Source organism: Mycetomoellerius zeteki, unplaced genomic scaffold (assembly GCF_001594055.1).
Source record: "Mycetomoellerius zeteki isolate Tzet28-1 unplaced genomic scaffold, Tzet1.0 scaffold244, whole genome shotgun sequence".
NCBI classification, from domain to species: domain Eukaryota; kingdom Metazoa; phylum Arthropoda; class Insecta; order Hymenoptera; family Formicidae; genus Mycetomoellerius; species Mycetomoellerius zeteki.
The window spans coordinates 260,071-279,295 of NW_017257221.1; positions in this window are offsets into that span (position 1 = coordinate 260,071).

Here is a 19,225-nt window from a genome sequence, read left to right on the forward strand (position 1 = left end):
CGCCTGGTAGGTTCGTATCAAATAAGATAGAGCGCGGTTTGTTATATTTCTTGAGAAGAGAACAAGTGTCCATGAGCCCGTAGTGTAGGAGCAACAAAGTAGGAGGTGGGAAGGAGAAGGGGGAGGGGGCCAGAGGAGGTGGATCAGCAGCGTTATTAATGGGCACGATTACTTGGCGAAACTCGCGCCTTTGTGTGCCAGCCTCTTCTAACTCTTACCCCCGTGTCTTTTCCTCTCTCCTTCTGTCTCTCCGTCTCTTTCTTCCTCTTACTATCGCCTCCCGTTTCCTCTTCACCTCCACCTGAAACCCCATAATACCTACACGCGCATTCTCCTTTTACACCTGTGCACGACTGTCTAAGTTATGCATGGGATCCTCCCACAGAAACAATGCACCCGCTCCTCTGTCTCTTCTTCTTTCACGAATCCTCTCTTTTTTCCCTCTCCCTCCCCCTCCCCCCTCTTTTCTTCCATTCTCATTTTTTCGCCTTTTTTGCTCGATAGTTTCATCCGCGCCGTGCCACGTCCGGTACTAGTCTCGCCAAATAATTATTATTCGAAATGATTTCGTAAAGCGCGTGCAATAGTGTATGTACCGATAGAATCTACAATTATGACTTCAAACTGACGAATAGCGTTTCAATTATTGTGAAAAATCTACAGTATTATTTATATGAAGTTGTAAAAGAAGAGCGATATGAGATCCTCGTGGACTTTCATTAGCGCTTACAAATTTTTACGTAACACGATGCACACGCGAGGATCTCTTTCTCCACAATTGTACCACGAGATATATATAGTATTTCGCGACGGCTTTCTCCGTTGCAATCTGTCTTACGTTACACCGCGTTATAATGATAAAAGGAGGCTATGCACATAGTGGGCAGAGGTCGAACCGAGTCGACGTGAGGCGACTTTATCGTTTAATTATCTATAAAAGCGCGTAATTACATATTTCGCCGCGGATCAGCATTGGGAGCCGCGAGGGCAGAAATTTGGCGCACCGATTTAATTGTGGGCTTGATCATGAAACGCGCCCCACCGATTGTCGAATATCTTGCGAAACCCGAGCGTTAGGTACCTGCGCGGAAAGGTATCAACGCCTCGAGGACGCTCTCGACGCCCGATTTCCGATCGGGCTGGCCGACCAGTCGATCGTAGCTCTCGATCGACTTCTCACCCCGGCACCTCCTTCATCTGTATAGCTCTCTCTCTCTCTCTCTCTCTCTCTCTCTCTCTCTCTCTCTCCTCTCTCTCCTCTCTCTCTGTCTCTGTCTCTGTCTCTCCTTTCCTGGGCGTGTTCCACAGTGCTTTCCGATAGATCGAGAAGCAGGCTCGCTGCTCGATGCGCGTCGATACACATCCGACTGGATTAATCGCATCAACGGCTGACCCGCTCGAGACCCGCCTAATCTAATCTAATTGAGAACCAAATCGTGCCAGCAAGGGAGAATAAAAACTTAAATTGAACGTATCTTTGACTGAGAAATACAAAAGGATATATATATTCTGCAAGAACAATGTTATCGTTTCATTAAAGTTATTCGTGAAAAAATAAACGATTTTTTCAAAGCGCGTCTTCATCGGTTTTTTTTTTCAAAAAATATAATTATTCTAAATATATGTATTTCTTCACTGTTTTTACACTGAGAAAAATATATACTAAATATATACTAATTTAAATAAAATATATACTAATCTTACAATTTCTATAACACAATTTCTACATTGAAAAAATATATTAAATTTTTATAAATCATTTATTTGAATAGTGCCAACTGAACATTTACTTACAGTAAATATTTATTCAATAAAAAGAAATGTGATAGATAAATCAAATTAATGATTTTTATATCGAATAAATATATAGTATTTAGTAAATATTTAGTTGGCAACTATTCAAAAAAATGATTTATCAAAATTCAATATATTTTTTCAATGTAGAAATTGTTATAGAAATTGTAAGATTTCTTTAGAAATTGCCATCGTTATTGTCCGAAACTAAGAAGGAATAATGATGGAAAGAATGCAATTCTCATTTGGTAATATTGCCCTTAGCGTGATCCTGTCTACGTATCCGATTGGATTAATCGCTCCAATGACGGGACCGAGTCATCGAGCTAATCTAATTCCATCGGCCGGCAGGATCGAGGGATCTCCTTGGCGAGCAGCGGACCGGCGGAAGATGCGCGCGGACGGGGAGGAAGAGGAAGAAAGAGTCGATGAGGTGGAGGCGGGTCTCCGCGGGGGGCGCCCGGAGTGTTAAAATGTTAATTCGTGGGACGCCGTGGAAAGAGACACTCCTCTCTCGATGGATTGCCGCTGTCGCTCGAAGCGCCTAGCCGAGGATGCGCCGTTCGACAGCCCGAGAATCGAATTGTCACCTTGTCGATCACGCGTCCACGTAGGACAGATTGGAACGTTAATAAACCAAGTTTTGACGATTAATCTAATTAGATTGCCAATTAATACCATCAGACGATTACGGTAAGACGATGTTGCGCGGTATCGTAATGAACATCGGTCTGTGCCTCGTACAAGGTAATAATGATCTCGCAGCCAGTAACAATCGCGCGTGATCGCGGGGGTTATTTCATTTGGCAGTCTGCCCATGCCCTGACACGGCTTGAATGTTCGGCAGATCGAATCAAGAGAGATCCTCCTTTCTCGCTATGTCGATTCGTTTATCTCTTTCATTCCCGTTGGATTCTACAAAGAACCGCGATATGTCTATCTGTTGAAAAACAATTATCGTATTAAACTAAACTGTATTGTCTTCATTACATAAATATTACACTTAAATTTGTTTCTTCTACAAAGTAACGATGATATGAGAAATTATCTGAGAATAAAAAATTGCATATACTTAATTTTTTTTTTATTAACACATTTTCAGGGATCTTGTAGAGTCCACAATTATATTAAAATACAAAACATTCAAATATAAAATAGAATTTTATATTTTTTTTTATATTGCAACATGAGAAATCTCAAGCTATATTACATTTTTTATTCTCAATTGACGCAATTGTTCTTTTTAGAGAAAAAAGACTTATATGAGGACTTAAGTCAATGACTTTTTAAAAAGAGAATGTTGAAAAATAGGTCAAATATAAATTTAAAAAAAAATTAAAATGTCACTGGCTTATCAAACTACCCTCGTATATAAGAGTGTGCGCAGTGAGTTTTTTCACGGTAAGATACAGACGCGCGTGTTAATCATTGCGGTCCTGTACAGAGTAGAACAAGAGCGAGAGAAGTAATCGAATCGACAAAGAGAAGAAGAGGAATCCCGAAAGCCCGTCGATGACCAGTCATTGTTGCCTCATAAAGCCAGTGAATGCCCTCCCCATGATTCCACCTTGAACAGCCGTCTTCCTCACCCTTCTTCCCTCCGCCTCAATCCGAAAAAACGATCGGGCTAATCGTTCAACGATTGTAATAGGTTTTCTTCGGTCATTGTCCCATCTTTGAGATCCTTCATGTACACACGAATAATGGAGATAAGACTGTGAGAGGCGTATGAAGAGAATTAGTCAAACATGAGAATTAGTCATCCGAATCATTATTATTATTTCGTTAGATTGGAATATAATATACCTACAGGTCATATTGTCTTTTTCGATATAAGTTCATTTCCGTAAAACGATTCAACGTGTGTAAGATGTTCCATTTATATGTAACATAATTTCTCGTAACATAGTCGGATTTAAAGATTAAATTAATAGATACTAAATTTTAAAAGATCGCGTTGTCGGTCGCATTTGTTACGCAAAGAAAACCTCTGGCAAATTTTAAGTAACGAAATAATGTTGACAAATCACAACGTTTCTATTATGATGGACTTCCGAGCGGTTGATGTAACAGGATCACGTCGCGAGCAACTGAGAAGAAAAATAAGTAGCAAAAACGGGGGATCTTTCGAGGAGGCAAAATTAGGTGGCGGAGATCCTACGGTAAACAGGAAGGGCATCCCTCCTGCACCAAGTCAATTCATGCAGGAAATCGGTTTTTCGGTCGCAACTTCTATTCCCTTCATCTCCCCCTTCCCTTTACTTTCTGTATGCTTGTGTCATCCAGCAGAAGTGGTTTCACGATCACCATTGTGCGAAGTCCTTTTTGGAAGCTTAAACACGTCGCGGCGGGATTACCGGACCCGAAAGTAACAGTTTCGAAATTGAGGCCCCGCAGCAGGCCCCTTGAAATCTCGTTTGCAAATAAGATTCCGCGCATCAATGTCGGAGTATTTGATATAACGGCGGATTGCTCTCACATAAAATTGAGGTGAAACTGAACTGACACAGACTGCAACAAGTAAAAAGAGCGTCATGCACGAGAATTGCTCTGAATCATTGCAGCAATTTTTAATATTTTAGTCTTAAAATCTTTTAAGTTTTAACCTTTATTTTTAATAATTCCTAATAAGAGTCTTACAATAAATTTTACAATAAATAAAGTGGAAATACAGAGAATTACATGTCTACCCTTATCAGTCAAGAAACGTTTTATCGATTTATTACTTGGGAGAATTTTAGGGTCAATATATTATATAGTTTTTAATCTTCTGTCTGCAATCTATTTTTTTTAATACAGTCTAAGTCTTTTTACTGTTCTATCAAAAAATGTGGAAAAATTCAGAATTACTTTTCAACATTTCTATTAGGAAGTAAATAAGATATTTTAGAATAAGGAACCAGACTCCGTTCTCTTTTATTTTGGAGAAACAAAGTAAAATAAAAAGATTTAGATTGCAGACGGAAGGTTAAAAAAATGCCAAAAGAAAGAGTATTCTATAATTCATTTTCTGCAATTTTAGCCTTGTAAAATCCTGTTTATTCAATTCGTTTTATTAGTTGAAAGATTCAAGACAAAGATATAATATAGGAATAAGTTTCTGTAGTCCAAGTTTAAAAACGCGAAATCGCAAATTTTTGCACATTTTCCAGCTGAAGAGAATCTCGCAGCGTAGGCGCCGGAAACGAATAGCCGCAATAGAACAAACCGACGTGCGGCGTGGTCTACCCGCTAGTTAGACTCTCATAAAGTCACGACGTAAATTATCCGCCGGACGGACAACGCAAAGTGTGTTTGCGATGGTCCACCTCCCGTCAACGCCCTCGCATAAAAAGACCCTGGCGAGACGCGACGGAGAGCTGGTGGTAGAGAGAGTTTCTTTACACCTCCCTTAAGTTCGTCCTTTAAATACGACGAGATGACGGTGGGCGTGTTTCCTCATCGGCGTGGCGTCGTGCAAAGAGCACCTGCTCGGTAAATATCGCTTTATTGAGACGCCAGTACGAAAAACCTATTAACGTCAGCGCACGGATAGAGGCGTGTGAGGCCGCGAGACTGTAAAACGGAAGTGCAATGCGGCTTTCGCCTGTACGTTGCGTGCAGCGTGTATACGCCATTCTGTAGACTTGAGAACGATGCAACCTCTGAATGAACAATAATATAAAAACATTACCAAATTATAATAGCATCGATTTCTTAACAGTAAAGATGCATGAATTGAAACTTTGATATTGACTCAGCAAATACATTAAAAAAAATTTATTACGCTATATTACAGTTTTCATTCAATGAAATATTTATATTTATGTAATATATGTAGATACATATTACATAAATATCATACTCCTTATAATCCATACATTTATTTAAAAATACTGTACACGGAAAAAAAACAGCTGAAAATTTTACTGATTCAATAAATCTGCAATCGTAATATACAGACAATTAATTTTCTATGTTAAAGTAGCAAAGTTGACTGAATAGCATTAATGATTTGTTAAACCATCAAATCTTCTTAGTTATAGATGTTGAATTCGCGCAGTAAGTTATAGGTTTGCTGTACCACCCAATTTATTTTTTTGTGCGTTTGTATATTTAACTTCCATAACTTATAATGTAGCAATTTTTAAAAGAGAAAACACATGTAAATGTATGTATCATTTTAAAAAGATCTCGCGTTGGCTACAAAAATATACCTACAGTAAAAAAAACTAAGAAAGAATCTTTTTGACTGAGTAGATATATTAATATTATTCGTGCAAATGTGTGCGTAAACATGCGAAGTTTTGTGCGCATATAATTTTTTTACTTATATAAGCAATTCATAAAAAAATAATGTATTAAATAAAAGTGAATCTATGATTATCGATGCTCGACCAAAAGAATTTTGGCAGCACAATTATTATTAATCTACTGTCCGCAGACGTGCACTGCTGCGGCGATTGTTGCGTAAACGGGAGAAAACGAAAGTAATAATATTTAGCCATAGAGGAGTAAAAATAACTCTTATTCTTAGTCATCGGATTCATCGAAGCGCGCGCGCTCGATGATGTAACTCGACACAACCATAAGTTACGACGCTCACCTCGTCCACCCGCTTTATCGATAATTTCATTGCATTTATCGCTTTGCATTTTAATTGTTTGCTCAAGCCATTATCGCCGCGACCCGACGACGTTAATTCCGTCATTTAATTAATGACGATTAATGTAATTATGTTATTATACGGCAAAAGTTAACTTGAATCATATTGCTGGCAAAGTTCTCCACCGTGCCGAGGCCGAGGCCGATGAAAACTCGCTGCTGTATGGAAATCGCAGTCCAACCAATCGACGCAATATCCATTTATTATCTCCGCTTGATAATTAGGATCAATTGCAGCTGTCCTGATCTAATCAGAGATTAACTCGATTTAATCATTTTTCTGTTATGAGAAACATAGAAACAAATCTCGATGAAGTGAAAATCCCGCGCTGAAGTCGACGCTTTAGTTATTATTAAAACAAAAGGTAATCACAGCTGCAAATAGAGGTATTAAAAGTTAATCAATTGTGTTTTAATTTTGTATTTTAATGCACAAACATTAATATACACACAATTAGTTTTCCATTTCATTATCATACATAAATCATTTGCGTGACCATTATATTACTTCTTGTATCAATCAAGCCATCACAGCAGCCATTTTCTGAATAAATTCTATCTAAAAATTTATATTAATTTCAGTTACATTATACAACTTGTGCATGCAAAGTGTGATTACATTAAGAACGAAAGGGTCAATCGATACGAAAAACAATAGAGCGTTGCTACCGCTCCTTTTGCGTACTCTCTAAATTCTTTAGAGAAGTGGAATCTCACTCTAAAGAGTGAAAATTGAGCCAGTCTTGAAAAAGAGTCGCTCAATTTTTAATCTTTCAGAGTGAGACTCTTTAAACTAATGACAATTCACTCTAAAAGTTTTACAGAGTATTATGCGTCGTCTACAATACACGAAATAAAAAGGAAGAATAAGAAATTGACCAATCACAGTCGAATGTGAAAAGAATAATCGATTATGATTGGTCAATTTCTTACTTTTACAGCCTCATCCACTACTGCTACTACCATTGTAGATCACGCATTAAGCGGTTTCTTTAATGAGATTTTAAGGCGTACATCTTAAGCTTTAACCCTTAAATCTTATTATAAATTGACCAATTATAGTCGAAAAGTGAAGAGAATAATCAACTATGATTGATCAATTTCTTACGGCTTAAGGCTTAAAACTTATAATGGGTTTTCTACAATAAGCTATTACCTAAGTAATCTTGAACCGTAAAAAGTTGACCAATCCTAGTCGATTATTCATCTCACATTCGACTGTGAATGGTTGCTTTCTTACGTTCAAGTCCTAAAGCTTAAGTAACGACTTATTGTAGAACGTGTGTTTAAGTTTTACGCCTTAAGATCTCATTGTAGACATCGTTTTATTCATATATTTCTAAAGCTGCAATAAGACCCCGTCGAACATCATAGATAGTGCTTTAGCCCGCCAGCTATGGCTGATACGTACCGGGCGATTGTGATCCGCGAACGAACGAGTGCAAATTCATTAATACCGGGGTCTGCTCGTTGTAGCAGCGCAGTCCCCCGCGAAGAGCGAACAATACGTCGTCTAATAGAAATCAAATCGCCTCACCATTTATAACGATCCACCTCATGCCTCCCTTTTGTCTCGTTTTGTCCCTCCTCCTCTTTACCGCGCCTCGCTCGCTCGCTCGCTCGCTTTTTTTTCGCCCATCCCGGAATAATCGAACAAGATTGATGAGGGCGGCGTGACTAGCGCGCTACGAGGCCCCGCAAGAATCACGCGGTGGACCCGCGTGCGTATCGTTGCTCCGTCCAGGGGCCCCGAGGAGGAAGGGCACCATCTGAGGGCTCACCCGAGTCGAAATTTTGCTCCTACTTTGAACCTTAGTTTTAGAACGTACGTAGACTCTAAAGATTTATAATTAGGACATATGTAGAGGCTCTAGAGATTTATAATAGGTTTTAATCTAATGAATTGAACTCCTACGTTAAGCCTGTAAATGGCAGTTATCGGAAAATTTCCTATTTTTAAGTTCAAAAGAAGTTTTCTAAGTAGAAGCTGTAGATTAAGTAATATTAAAAGTTCTATTTGATTGTTTAAGTATCAAAACAGGTTTATGAGGTTTAATTAAGGTTGAAAGAGATTAAAAGTAGGATTAAAATTTCGACTCGAGTAGACTTAAAAACCTCCTTGTGAATTCTTCCCGAATTGGTATTCACGAGGAAACTGCGTACTATATCTATGGAGACGAACACTGCTTATATTGGCATTTTATGCTCGAATTGCTCGCTCGTTATCGACTGATTCTCGGATCTCTTTAGAATAACACGGAGATCAGTAATAATATCATGGAAAAGGAAATAAAAACCTTAAAATAATGGAATACTGAAACGAACTACGTAAAAATCAACGTAGTCGTAATATAATAGTGCTGTGTATTGTCAATTATCATCTCACTTTCGTACTGTGACCAGCTATTTATATAAATTTTTATATAAATTTTTGTATATGTAATGATATACGAAAGAATAATTTTGCTAAAAGATCTAAAATTTTGCTATAGATTTGAAAATAATTTAGTTAGACCATCAAAATAATTTTGTTGAAAACTTAAACTGGTTGCTAGAATGTTAAGATTTTTTGTAGTATTGCTTTTCATTTTCATCCAACAAAATTATTTCCAGGTCTGTTTAGCAAAATTTTATATCTTAGCAAAATCATTCTTTCTGTGTATCGTTGCATAGCAATAAAATTAAAAGTAGAATTATTTATTAAGAAAAGAGCTGTAAAATTGGAGAAGAAATCGAGAAATAATTTTTCCGGGAGGACGGACACGGATGAGGAGCGGACGATTTCCGGAGAGCGTTTTATGAAGGTTGCGCCTTCGCGGATTCGGGACGGGATAGCAGAAGCAGGAGGTTTTATAGGGTGGACCAGAGGTTCGGGATTGAAGGAGCTCTGGACCCCCGGCGCGAAACAACAAGCAGTCAGAAAAATGGATGGGCTGCTAACCGTGCCACCCATGGAGTCGGACGAGCGGTTATTTTACCTTTTACTCGCGTCGACCCTATGGCGAGCGCAACGCGGTTTAATAAGCGGCATTCTTAATTACGTTTTCACCTGTGTCGTTGCACGATAAACCATCGAAACATTGGTTCGCGATGGATAGCTGTTGCCGTGCTTCCAACGCAAGTGGAACGCGATGCCTTCAGATTGGCTTCGAGAACCAAAAGAAAAAAAAGATAAAAAAAACAAAAGAACGAGAAACGAAAAAGAGAAAAGCACGCTAGTCACTTCTGCCTCGTTAACGTTCTCTTTACATCGTTCCTATCTTCCTTTTGAGACAGCAATTTAATTACACAATTATTTTATACCGAAGATCAAAAGACTTCGGAGTATATAACCAGATAACAAAACCTTTTAGGTGTTTTATCATGCATTTCTGCTAACTATGAAAAATTAATTTAACACTTTGACTGCTGCATGGATTTTTGTAATCAGTCCCCTGGCGCCATACTTTTATTTTTTATACAATATAATTTTAAGTGAATTTTTTACATATTAAAATACATTTTTCAATCAAACATATTTTTTAATCAAAACCTTTGATAAAGTTGATGGGATCTCTCTAGGATTCGCAATATATCTACCATATAAAATCAATGCAAAGTGTCCTCGGTTCATACTATATACAGATAATAATAAGTAGGAAATATGTATTAAATTAACACTAAAATACGGCGATGTTCTGAATTCACATAGATATGTATATCCAATTAGATACATGACAGTCAAATTGTTAATGGAATATTTAATATTTTTTGGAATAAGAATCACCGATCTCTTTCCTCGAGGAATCTATGATCTAAACAAAATCTTGAATTCTAACACAAATCCTGCATGGAAGAAACAGTTTTACTAAAAGTATTTAAAAATTTAGCTAAATACAGATCTAAAAATAAATTTTGTTAGATTATCAAAATAATCATGTACAACCTAGAATGTCAAAACTTTTTGCAGCATCGCTCATCATACTTGAATTACCTACATAATTATTTCGATGTTCTAAAAAATTATTTTCAGATTTATGCATTAAAAAAATTTATTAAATCTTAATATATATTTCTTTGAGTGATACTAAGTACATTTATAGTAAATATTTACTCAATTTACAAAAAAATGACAGTTAAATCAAATTAATGATTTTTGTATCAAATAAATATGTGTTTATATTTAGTAAATATTTACTTAGAACTATTCAAGCAAATATTTATTAAAATTTAGCCTTTTTTTTAGTGTGGTTACCTAAATTTCTAGACATTTCAGTACAATTGTTCTTTTCGTATAGCTGTGAAATCTGAGAAAGAAATTAAGCAAGTGTGAGTCTGGAGATCAGTGACGTTATACGTTTTGTGGGGCGGACTCGCACCATATAATCCCTCGATAAATCTCGCGCGGACGGACACGGTCGAACGCGAGTAAGTTCTCTCCACTCGCGCCGATAAAGCGAGATCCTCGATTTTGTCTCCGAACGGGGAACGCCATAATGGGCCGCGGGGGACATTATGCGATCGTGGTGGCGCGTCGCGCGGCAGCGGCTCTAAGATGCATTACTTCCACCACTGGTATCCGGGCATTTGTCCAGGCCGACGCGTCCAGGAACTGGACTTACAGAAGGGGAACGGTCGGCGGTGTGCATTCGAGGATTTAATGCCCGACGTCGGACGAGCGCGCACGACATCCCTCCGGAATCGCGCGTTAGGACCTCGCGTCCGCTCGTACATCTTTTTCTACGATCGCTTTCTAATCATTTCCGGATCGCGTCGCCCTTGCAAGAAGCGTGAATCAATTGCAAGGGGATTGCAAAGATATTACGAAAAGCGTGTAATAATTCTCGCAAATTGCGTACAAGTGCGCTCGAGTGTTTAACAAACGTAACATCCTCATTAAGCGTGAAAAATGTAGATTTTAATTTTTTTTTAATCCCTGCTGGAGATATACGCGAACGCGCGGTGACTAATCAATCGTAAAACATCCTGATCGGAGTATTTCTACGATCGCTCGTAAGAACGATTACGCAACTCGCAACCCCGACATAAATCACCGGCGCCGTGAGCCTGGACTCGTCGATAACGAATAAATTTTAATAGATATCCGTTTTCTGACGCATACGTGGATTTCCGCGGCGTCGCCGGCCGATACCATTGAAAGTAAATCAGCGATATTAAACAGGCTCGTAAATCCAAGCTCGCGAGCGGCGCGCTTAAAAAGTACAAGACAATTGTGCCATTATCTTCCCCGAGTTAATCGAACGATTGAGTAATGCGTGAATAATTTTCTATTATAGTCGTATGAGTCGTACATATCTTGCCCGTCTCGCTCGACGTTCCTGTATCTCACTTCGGTATCCAGGCCTCCTTCACTTTCCGCCACTGTCTCGTCTCCCTCTACTTCTCATATGAGGTCAGCGTGGATAAAAGTTTCGCGCACCGCCGATCGTGCGTGTCGATAAAATAAATGTTACAACCACCATGCGTGAGATTCGCCGAGTAACAAAAATTACAGCAGACGGCGGGCTTGTGTTCGTGCACGCGCCACAAAAATTGTAAAAGAACGTACGGAAAATTTCGCCGCGTGCCAGAAACAATTTCGAATCTGACACGAAGACTTCGTGTGTAACGGTCAAATCTTAATAGATACGCCAGCTTATTGTTCGCTTTCCGACACAGATATATGCGCTATGCGATCACCGGTTTGATGGTCGCGGTATCGATATATTCTTATCGACTCCCATCTGATCGATTACAATAAGATACGATGTTGCATCGCAAAGTGATGTTTCCCATTGTTGGCAGAGATTTTAGTCAGCGCGAAGAAATGCAAGAGAAGTGTGGTAAAAAAGCAGTCGCTCTTCATGCTATACATAATTAAAAAAAAACTTAATGTACAATCTCTTGAAGGACAATGTTTTAAGGAAATTGTGTAAAGAGAGAGCTTAGGAGTTAAAGAAGAGGAAACAGAAATAAGGATAGTCATAAATATGGAAAATTAATAGGAGAAATACATGAAGATAAGGATAAAGACTAGGGTTTTGCATGAAAAGTATAATGCAATAATGGGGTAAATGTAATATTAATTTAAATTAGTGTAAGGGCAGAAGTATAGAATCTTACATAACGCATATTGCATATGAAACTCAAAGTCCTTCATTTCCTTCCTTTTCATGAAATAAAAGAATCTGGTTGGTTGATTTTCTTATGTTTTATGCGCTAGGGAAGAATACGTGCTTCTGCTTTAAAGTGTCAGAAAAAACTGAGATTTAGGATACAAAAATAAGAAATGAATGTAGATTCAGATTTAGATAATATTATTATTAGCTAATGGATTTTAGTTAGCATTGATCATAAGCAATGAGAAAAATGATTTTGTTATAGGAACAAATCAAAGGGAAACAAATGTGATATTTGTTAAGAAAACGATCGATTAGTTACTATTGCAAATTAATTATTTCGCATTCGTCAATGTAACAAATAATCAATAGTATCGAAGGATACTATTGATATAAGAAATAAAAGGCTTATTTATGGTATGTATATACAGGGTGTTTCCAAATTAAATGGCAAAACTTCGGGAGCGTGTAGAGGAGTAAAAAACTAAGAAAAAAAGTGCTATAGACATATGCTCCTTTTTGCTTTGTTTCGCAGGAAATCACGAAAAAAGAAAAAAATATATTTAATTTATTATTTTAATTATTTTATTTATAAACTTTTTAATGAAGATTTTGTTCGAAATGTGCACCTCTTGCAGCAATACAAGCATTGCATCTGTCAAACACGGCTCTTGTAGCAGCCAGGCACTGTTCTTGCGATATTCTGTTCGCTGCAGCTACGATACGATTTCTCAAATGTTGCTCTGATTGAATAGGCGAAGAATAAACTTCTTGCTTCAGAGTACCCCATGCATAGAAATCTAATGGCGTTAAGTCGGGCGAACGAGTTGCCCAATGTACTGCTCCTCCACGTCCAATCCATCGTTGTGGGAATTTTCTATCTAACCAGGTTCTAGCGACTCTGCTGTAATGAGCAGGGCATCCATCTAATTGAAACCACATTTCAGTACGTTGTTGTAATGGGATGTTTTCTAAATAGTCAGAAAATTCATTCTCCAAGAAATTTAGAAAACGGTCCCCATTTAATCTTGCAGGTAAAAAAAACATTTTTTTTCGATTTCTCTGAAACGGAGCAAAAACGAGCATATGTCTATAGGACTTTTTTTCTTAGTTTTTTACTCCTCTACACGCTCCCGAAGTTTTGCGATTTAATTTGGAAACACCCTGTATAAGTCGTAGATGATCGTAAGGTCTCAAATCGTAAGGAATTGACCAATTCTAATCAAGTAGGGGAGACCAGGGATAGTTGATACATGGGGCATGTTGTTACACTTTAAATTGCTGCAAAACACAACAAACGATAATATTACAATAAAAAATATAGTATTTCCATAAAAACATTGCGGTCATGCTGCAATAAGTTATTTCAGACTGAATAGCATATTTTCAGAAAATATTTTCGGTTTTTCATAACCAAAGGTAAAATAAATCAATGATATATAAAATATTATATTTATCAATCTGTTCACCATATCATAATTTCAACTATTTCTATAGAATTCTTATTTTATAAACAACATTTTACAGTTATATTAACGTCTTAACATATATTTTTTGCATAAGTAATAATTGAAATACGTAAATATGACCCCAGAACTATAATTGTGACGGGGTGTGTCGTTACAGGTATTTGCTTCTTCGTTGTCACACCTAACCTCAATATAACCTATTGTAAGCGTAATAGCGGCAACCAAATGGTAATCTTACATAAATTTATATTTTTATTTCTGTGATGTAGGTAAGAAAAAGGGAAAACTATTTAGGTATATCATAAACGTTATTAATGTTACATATCTATAAATATCGTTTTAAAATTATTAATGAAGTATATATATATATATATTTCTTTTTATTTCATTTAATTAAATGTAATATTTTGAAATCTGGATATGTGTGTGTAACAAGTGACCTCAATAACTGTAATCGACCTCGCATATGGGGTCAGTTGTTACAAGGTGCATAATTATATTTTTTATTAATATTAGAAAGTTAATCATATTATTAAATCATAAAAATAATTTTTGTGTAGTATAAGCATGTGGCTATTGTAAAATGACCTTACAGTTTAGATTCTATTTATTAGTTACGTGCAAAAAATTCCTAAAAAAAACTGTAGCAACTATCCCCGGTCTCCCCTATATTCTCCCTATATTTGATTGTGATTGGTCAGTTTCCTACAACTTAAGACCCCACGATCATCTACGATTTTTATGTAAACGAGCTTAAAGTCTATCTAAAAGAATAATTAGATTCTATACAGTTGGCTTCTGTTACTAATAATTGGTTGGTACAACAGACTAGCAGCAATCACAACAAACCAATTTGTTGTTACATATTTACAGATCACTTATTAAAGGTACTGATGGTTGGTTAAATTAATAAAATCCTTTCTCTCAGTATAAAAGTATAGATGGATGTGTGAGAGAAATTACCAAGGGAAATAAAGCAAGTCCCTTCTTATCAAATAAGATAAAAAAATAAAAATTTCTTTTTTCTTCTAGTATACAATCTCTCTAAAAAATTTATAAAGTTTCGAATGGTTTCATTTCGAGTTAACCGATCGAAAATTGACTGTATAGATTGATGATCGAAGGATTGAGGTGTCTGCCATTTGCGCTCCTCGCGACAGAGATTCGCGTTTGTCGGTAAGATCGAATATCTCGACAAAAACCTCGCTCGGATCGAATCGAGCTGACCCCAGGGATATTCCTGCGAGTTCGCGTTTTCGATCGCTTCCAGACAACCTGAGCGGCAACGTCGTAAGTTTCCAAGGTAATTCGCGTATATATATACCGACGTACTTGACCCCATGGCTATTAATCTCGCGTGCCATCATCCCCCTCGATCCGCGGGGGCGTTTCCAAACTAATATACGACGACACGACCCACGCCTCTATCGGTGAGAGCCTAACGAGGACTGACTTTAACGGTTAAATAATATTACTTTGAGCTCTTTCTCTCGAGTTGCCGGTCCAATGGAAAAGTTCCCTAGTTCTATCGGCTCGATAGTGAGGAGTTTTAGTCCTCCTTAGAAAAGATAATCATGAAAGAAACCAAGCGGTACTCAATGCAAAACATTCTTTTTTTAGAATTTCTTTCAAAATACAAAAATTCGTTATAATTTACAAACAGCTCGTATTTTAAAAAAATATCGTCTACTTTAGTTACGGCAAAACAATGAGAAAGTTAAGAAAGTAATTGGTGTTTAAGAAATAAATTAAATTTTATCGGTTCTCTCGATGACGTTGATGTTAGAAAAACTCGGGCATCTGCTTGACCCTCGTTCTAAACGAGCGATTAAGCTAAATCCCTTTCAACTTTGGTCGAGAGCGGAATAGTGAATTTTGTCACCGATCGGACGATCCATTGATCCCTGGAAAAGCTGCGGCCAGCGAGTGGAAAATCGTTTTCTCGAATGGCATAAGGGGCACTCTTAAATGTTAGGGAACACTTCCCAATCTTAAGTCTCGCCAATCTCAAATCTGTGATCTGTTTAATGATCGTATTAGGTACAGGGCAATGACCAATGAATTGGATCGCGTATGTCGTTTGTGTGCGAATCGAACTGCCAGGAAGTCATGTCGAAAAAATAATTAACTTATCCGAAATGTGTAACGCAAAAATGTATTTGATGACTTCAGAAAGCCAAACGAATTTAAAGACAAGCAAGCTATTAATCTAGAATTTTGAAGAATTGTTTTTATATCAATTGCAGATAATTTAAAATATTTTTTAAATTAACGATCAAATTATTAATTTAGAATATTATTACTTCAGCTTCAGTTTTTTATTACAATATATGTTTTAAGTACAATAATCGGCGCGCAGTTTATATAAGTATTGGAAGATCTATTTAATATTTACATATAAATATTATTAGGCACCAAGATTAGGTATCTCGACTATACGTTCTTTATTTGATTTAATCTCTCTTTATTTGATTTAATTCAGAATATTTCTTTAAAAAAATATGCGTATAGGTAAACAGACGTGCAACCAGGTCTGACAGAATTAATGATTCATTTACTCAGTCACGAATACCTTGGAGAGCTTTATAGCCGGTATAAAACAATAGAACGTTTTACCGATTTTATGGCCGAAACTCGCATGATTTCTGCCTCGGTGAGGCGGACGTTTCATGCTTGTTAGTCGAGCGATGTACAGTCTAGATCGCGGAAATATTTATTGCGTAATAATCGTTAAAACCGGGACACGAGTTAGAGACGCTTCTACTGTTGTACGTCTGTGAGAAGAATATCTTCTTTTTCTCACAGCGTTCTTTCAATAGCGTCATATGAGAGTTTAAAACCGAGAGAGTATAAAATCGAGTCGCGATAACGTAATATTATCGTGAAAATAGTGCGAGAATAAAATGGCATAATTCCAGAATAGATAAGAGAAAGTTGATTAACAATTTATATATAATACATTAGAACACTATGAATGAATAATCGATAAAATTTCAAGTGTATGAACAGAAGCGCCTTTTCCGTAATATTTTAACCTGCCGGAACTGACGTCAAAACCTGTAACACAGTTACTGACGCTGAGTCTGCAAGACTCATTTAATTTATGTTAATTAAAAAGCACTAATTAATTTCAAGGAATTAATTAGCGCTTTTTAATTGACATAATTCGTAATAAAAAAAGAATGAATACTAAGATTTCTAACTTAACAACAATGATCTCGTTACGCATATTTTTACACGATAGAAAACCTGCGCAATAATATATTCTAACCAACATTGTTGTTAAGAGTTACAGAAGAGCCTAAGTATATTTTAATAATAATAATAATAATAATTCAAATTTACAGATGTATTATAAAGAAAATTAGATTGTTTAACATTGTTGACAAAGAGATTTATAGTTGAATAGATTCAACAGACCATTTCAGCTCCAAAGGATTAATATAAATAATACAAATTATATTATGTATAAAAAAATTATTTATGTGATAACCGAAATATGAAAATGAAATACGAAATATGAAATGCAACAAAAATGCATATTTTTTTCACACAAGTATCTATGAAATTATTTTATTTCAAACAAAGCGCGTGATGGCGGATGCACCATGCACTTCTCTGTTTATTCGTTTCATCGCGTGAATCGTTTTGTTTTCAACGCAGATGCATGGTGTTGTGTTTTAAAAAAATGCCTGCAGTTGCGGCGTAGCTGCAATGAACTTTGCGACGTAATTTAGTCCCAGCCAATTGACTCTTAATTAGAACGCTTGGGACAAATGACTGTGATTGCCGGCATAATGATACCTTGGTCGCGTTTCACATGATTCATACGATCGCATTCGACCGACGTGCAGCTTGCGTTCACCGCGACGCATCGTCGACGATGGAGTCGTTGGCACGTGTTCAGGGAGTCTGAGGAGCGTAAACGTTTTAACCGTTAATGTATTTACGCTGATCAAAATTTTCACCTGCCTGTTGTGAGAACCATACGCGAATGTTCGGGACTGTAAGACAAGAATGCGGGAAATTTTTATCAATTAAATCAGATAATTATAAGTTTAACTAAATTAGCGAACGAAAACCAGATTCTAAAAATATCAAGTTAAATTAAAAGATAATGAAAGACGATCGATAGATAATTAACTCACATAAATAACGTAAGTAAATTAATGCATTTTTACTATAACATTAAGTTTTCATTTTACAGAACATTTATATTTTTTAAAACAATTCAATACTATTCCAACTCCTTCTCGAAGTATACAATTTTTTATCAATTCTTTACATTTGTATAGAAAGAACGATTTTGTTGAAGTAAAAATTTAGATGTGAAAATAATTTTGTTTATAGGCCATCAAAATAATTACAAACTCAAGCATGACGAGCGATTCTGCAAAAGTTTTTACATTTCAGCAACCAGTTTAAGTGTCATGTGGGTATAATTATTTTGATAGTCCAACAAAATTACTTTTTGATCTGTGTCTAACAAAATTGTTAAATTTCAATAAAATCGTCTTTTCCATGTAAATTTTTTTAATTGACAGTCCACGAGTTAATTGATGCGTGAAGGCGCACCTTCCGCGGTCGTGTTTGCGAGCGTCCCGAGAAAATCGTCAGCACGCGATCGGTCCTGAGACTTCTGAGATACGTATCAAAGGTGATTTATCGCGATGCACACCGACTACGTATGCCGGCTATACGCGCTCGTAATAGTCACCGAGATAGAAGTCCTGCCGCTACTACCTGGCCTCGTGTAGAGACGTAATCGGCACCGACCGACTATGCTTTGCCAGGAGCAGAACACCTGCGGATTGTGCCGCCTAAAATCAAGCGCGATCGAAACCGGGCAAAAATCGGATGGCGATTATACGCGCTATGTTTGCATCGCCGAAGTTGCTCAAAGCTGTAGACGATGTGTAAAACACATCTTGCAAGATAAAAACACTTTTGTTATTTTGAGTGATTTCTAGTAACAGACACGGATGCCACACTGTAACACAGTGAATTATTACATTCTTGTTGTTTACCAATATTAAACAAAGATGAAATGATCGCTGTATTACAATATGCCTCCTTCTAGAAAGCATCAATTATCGAGCCAATTATATATTTGATAAAGACAGTCGCACCGTACGAATTTATAAAACAGCCACGAATATTTCCACGTGGAAACGTAACACCGTTCATTGGTATAATAGTGCGACTAAAAAACCAAAAATA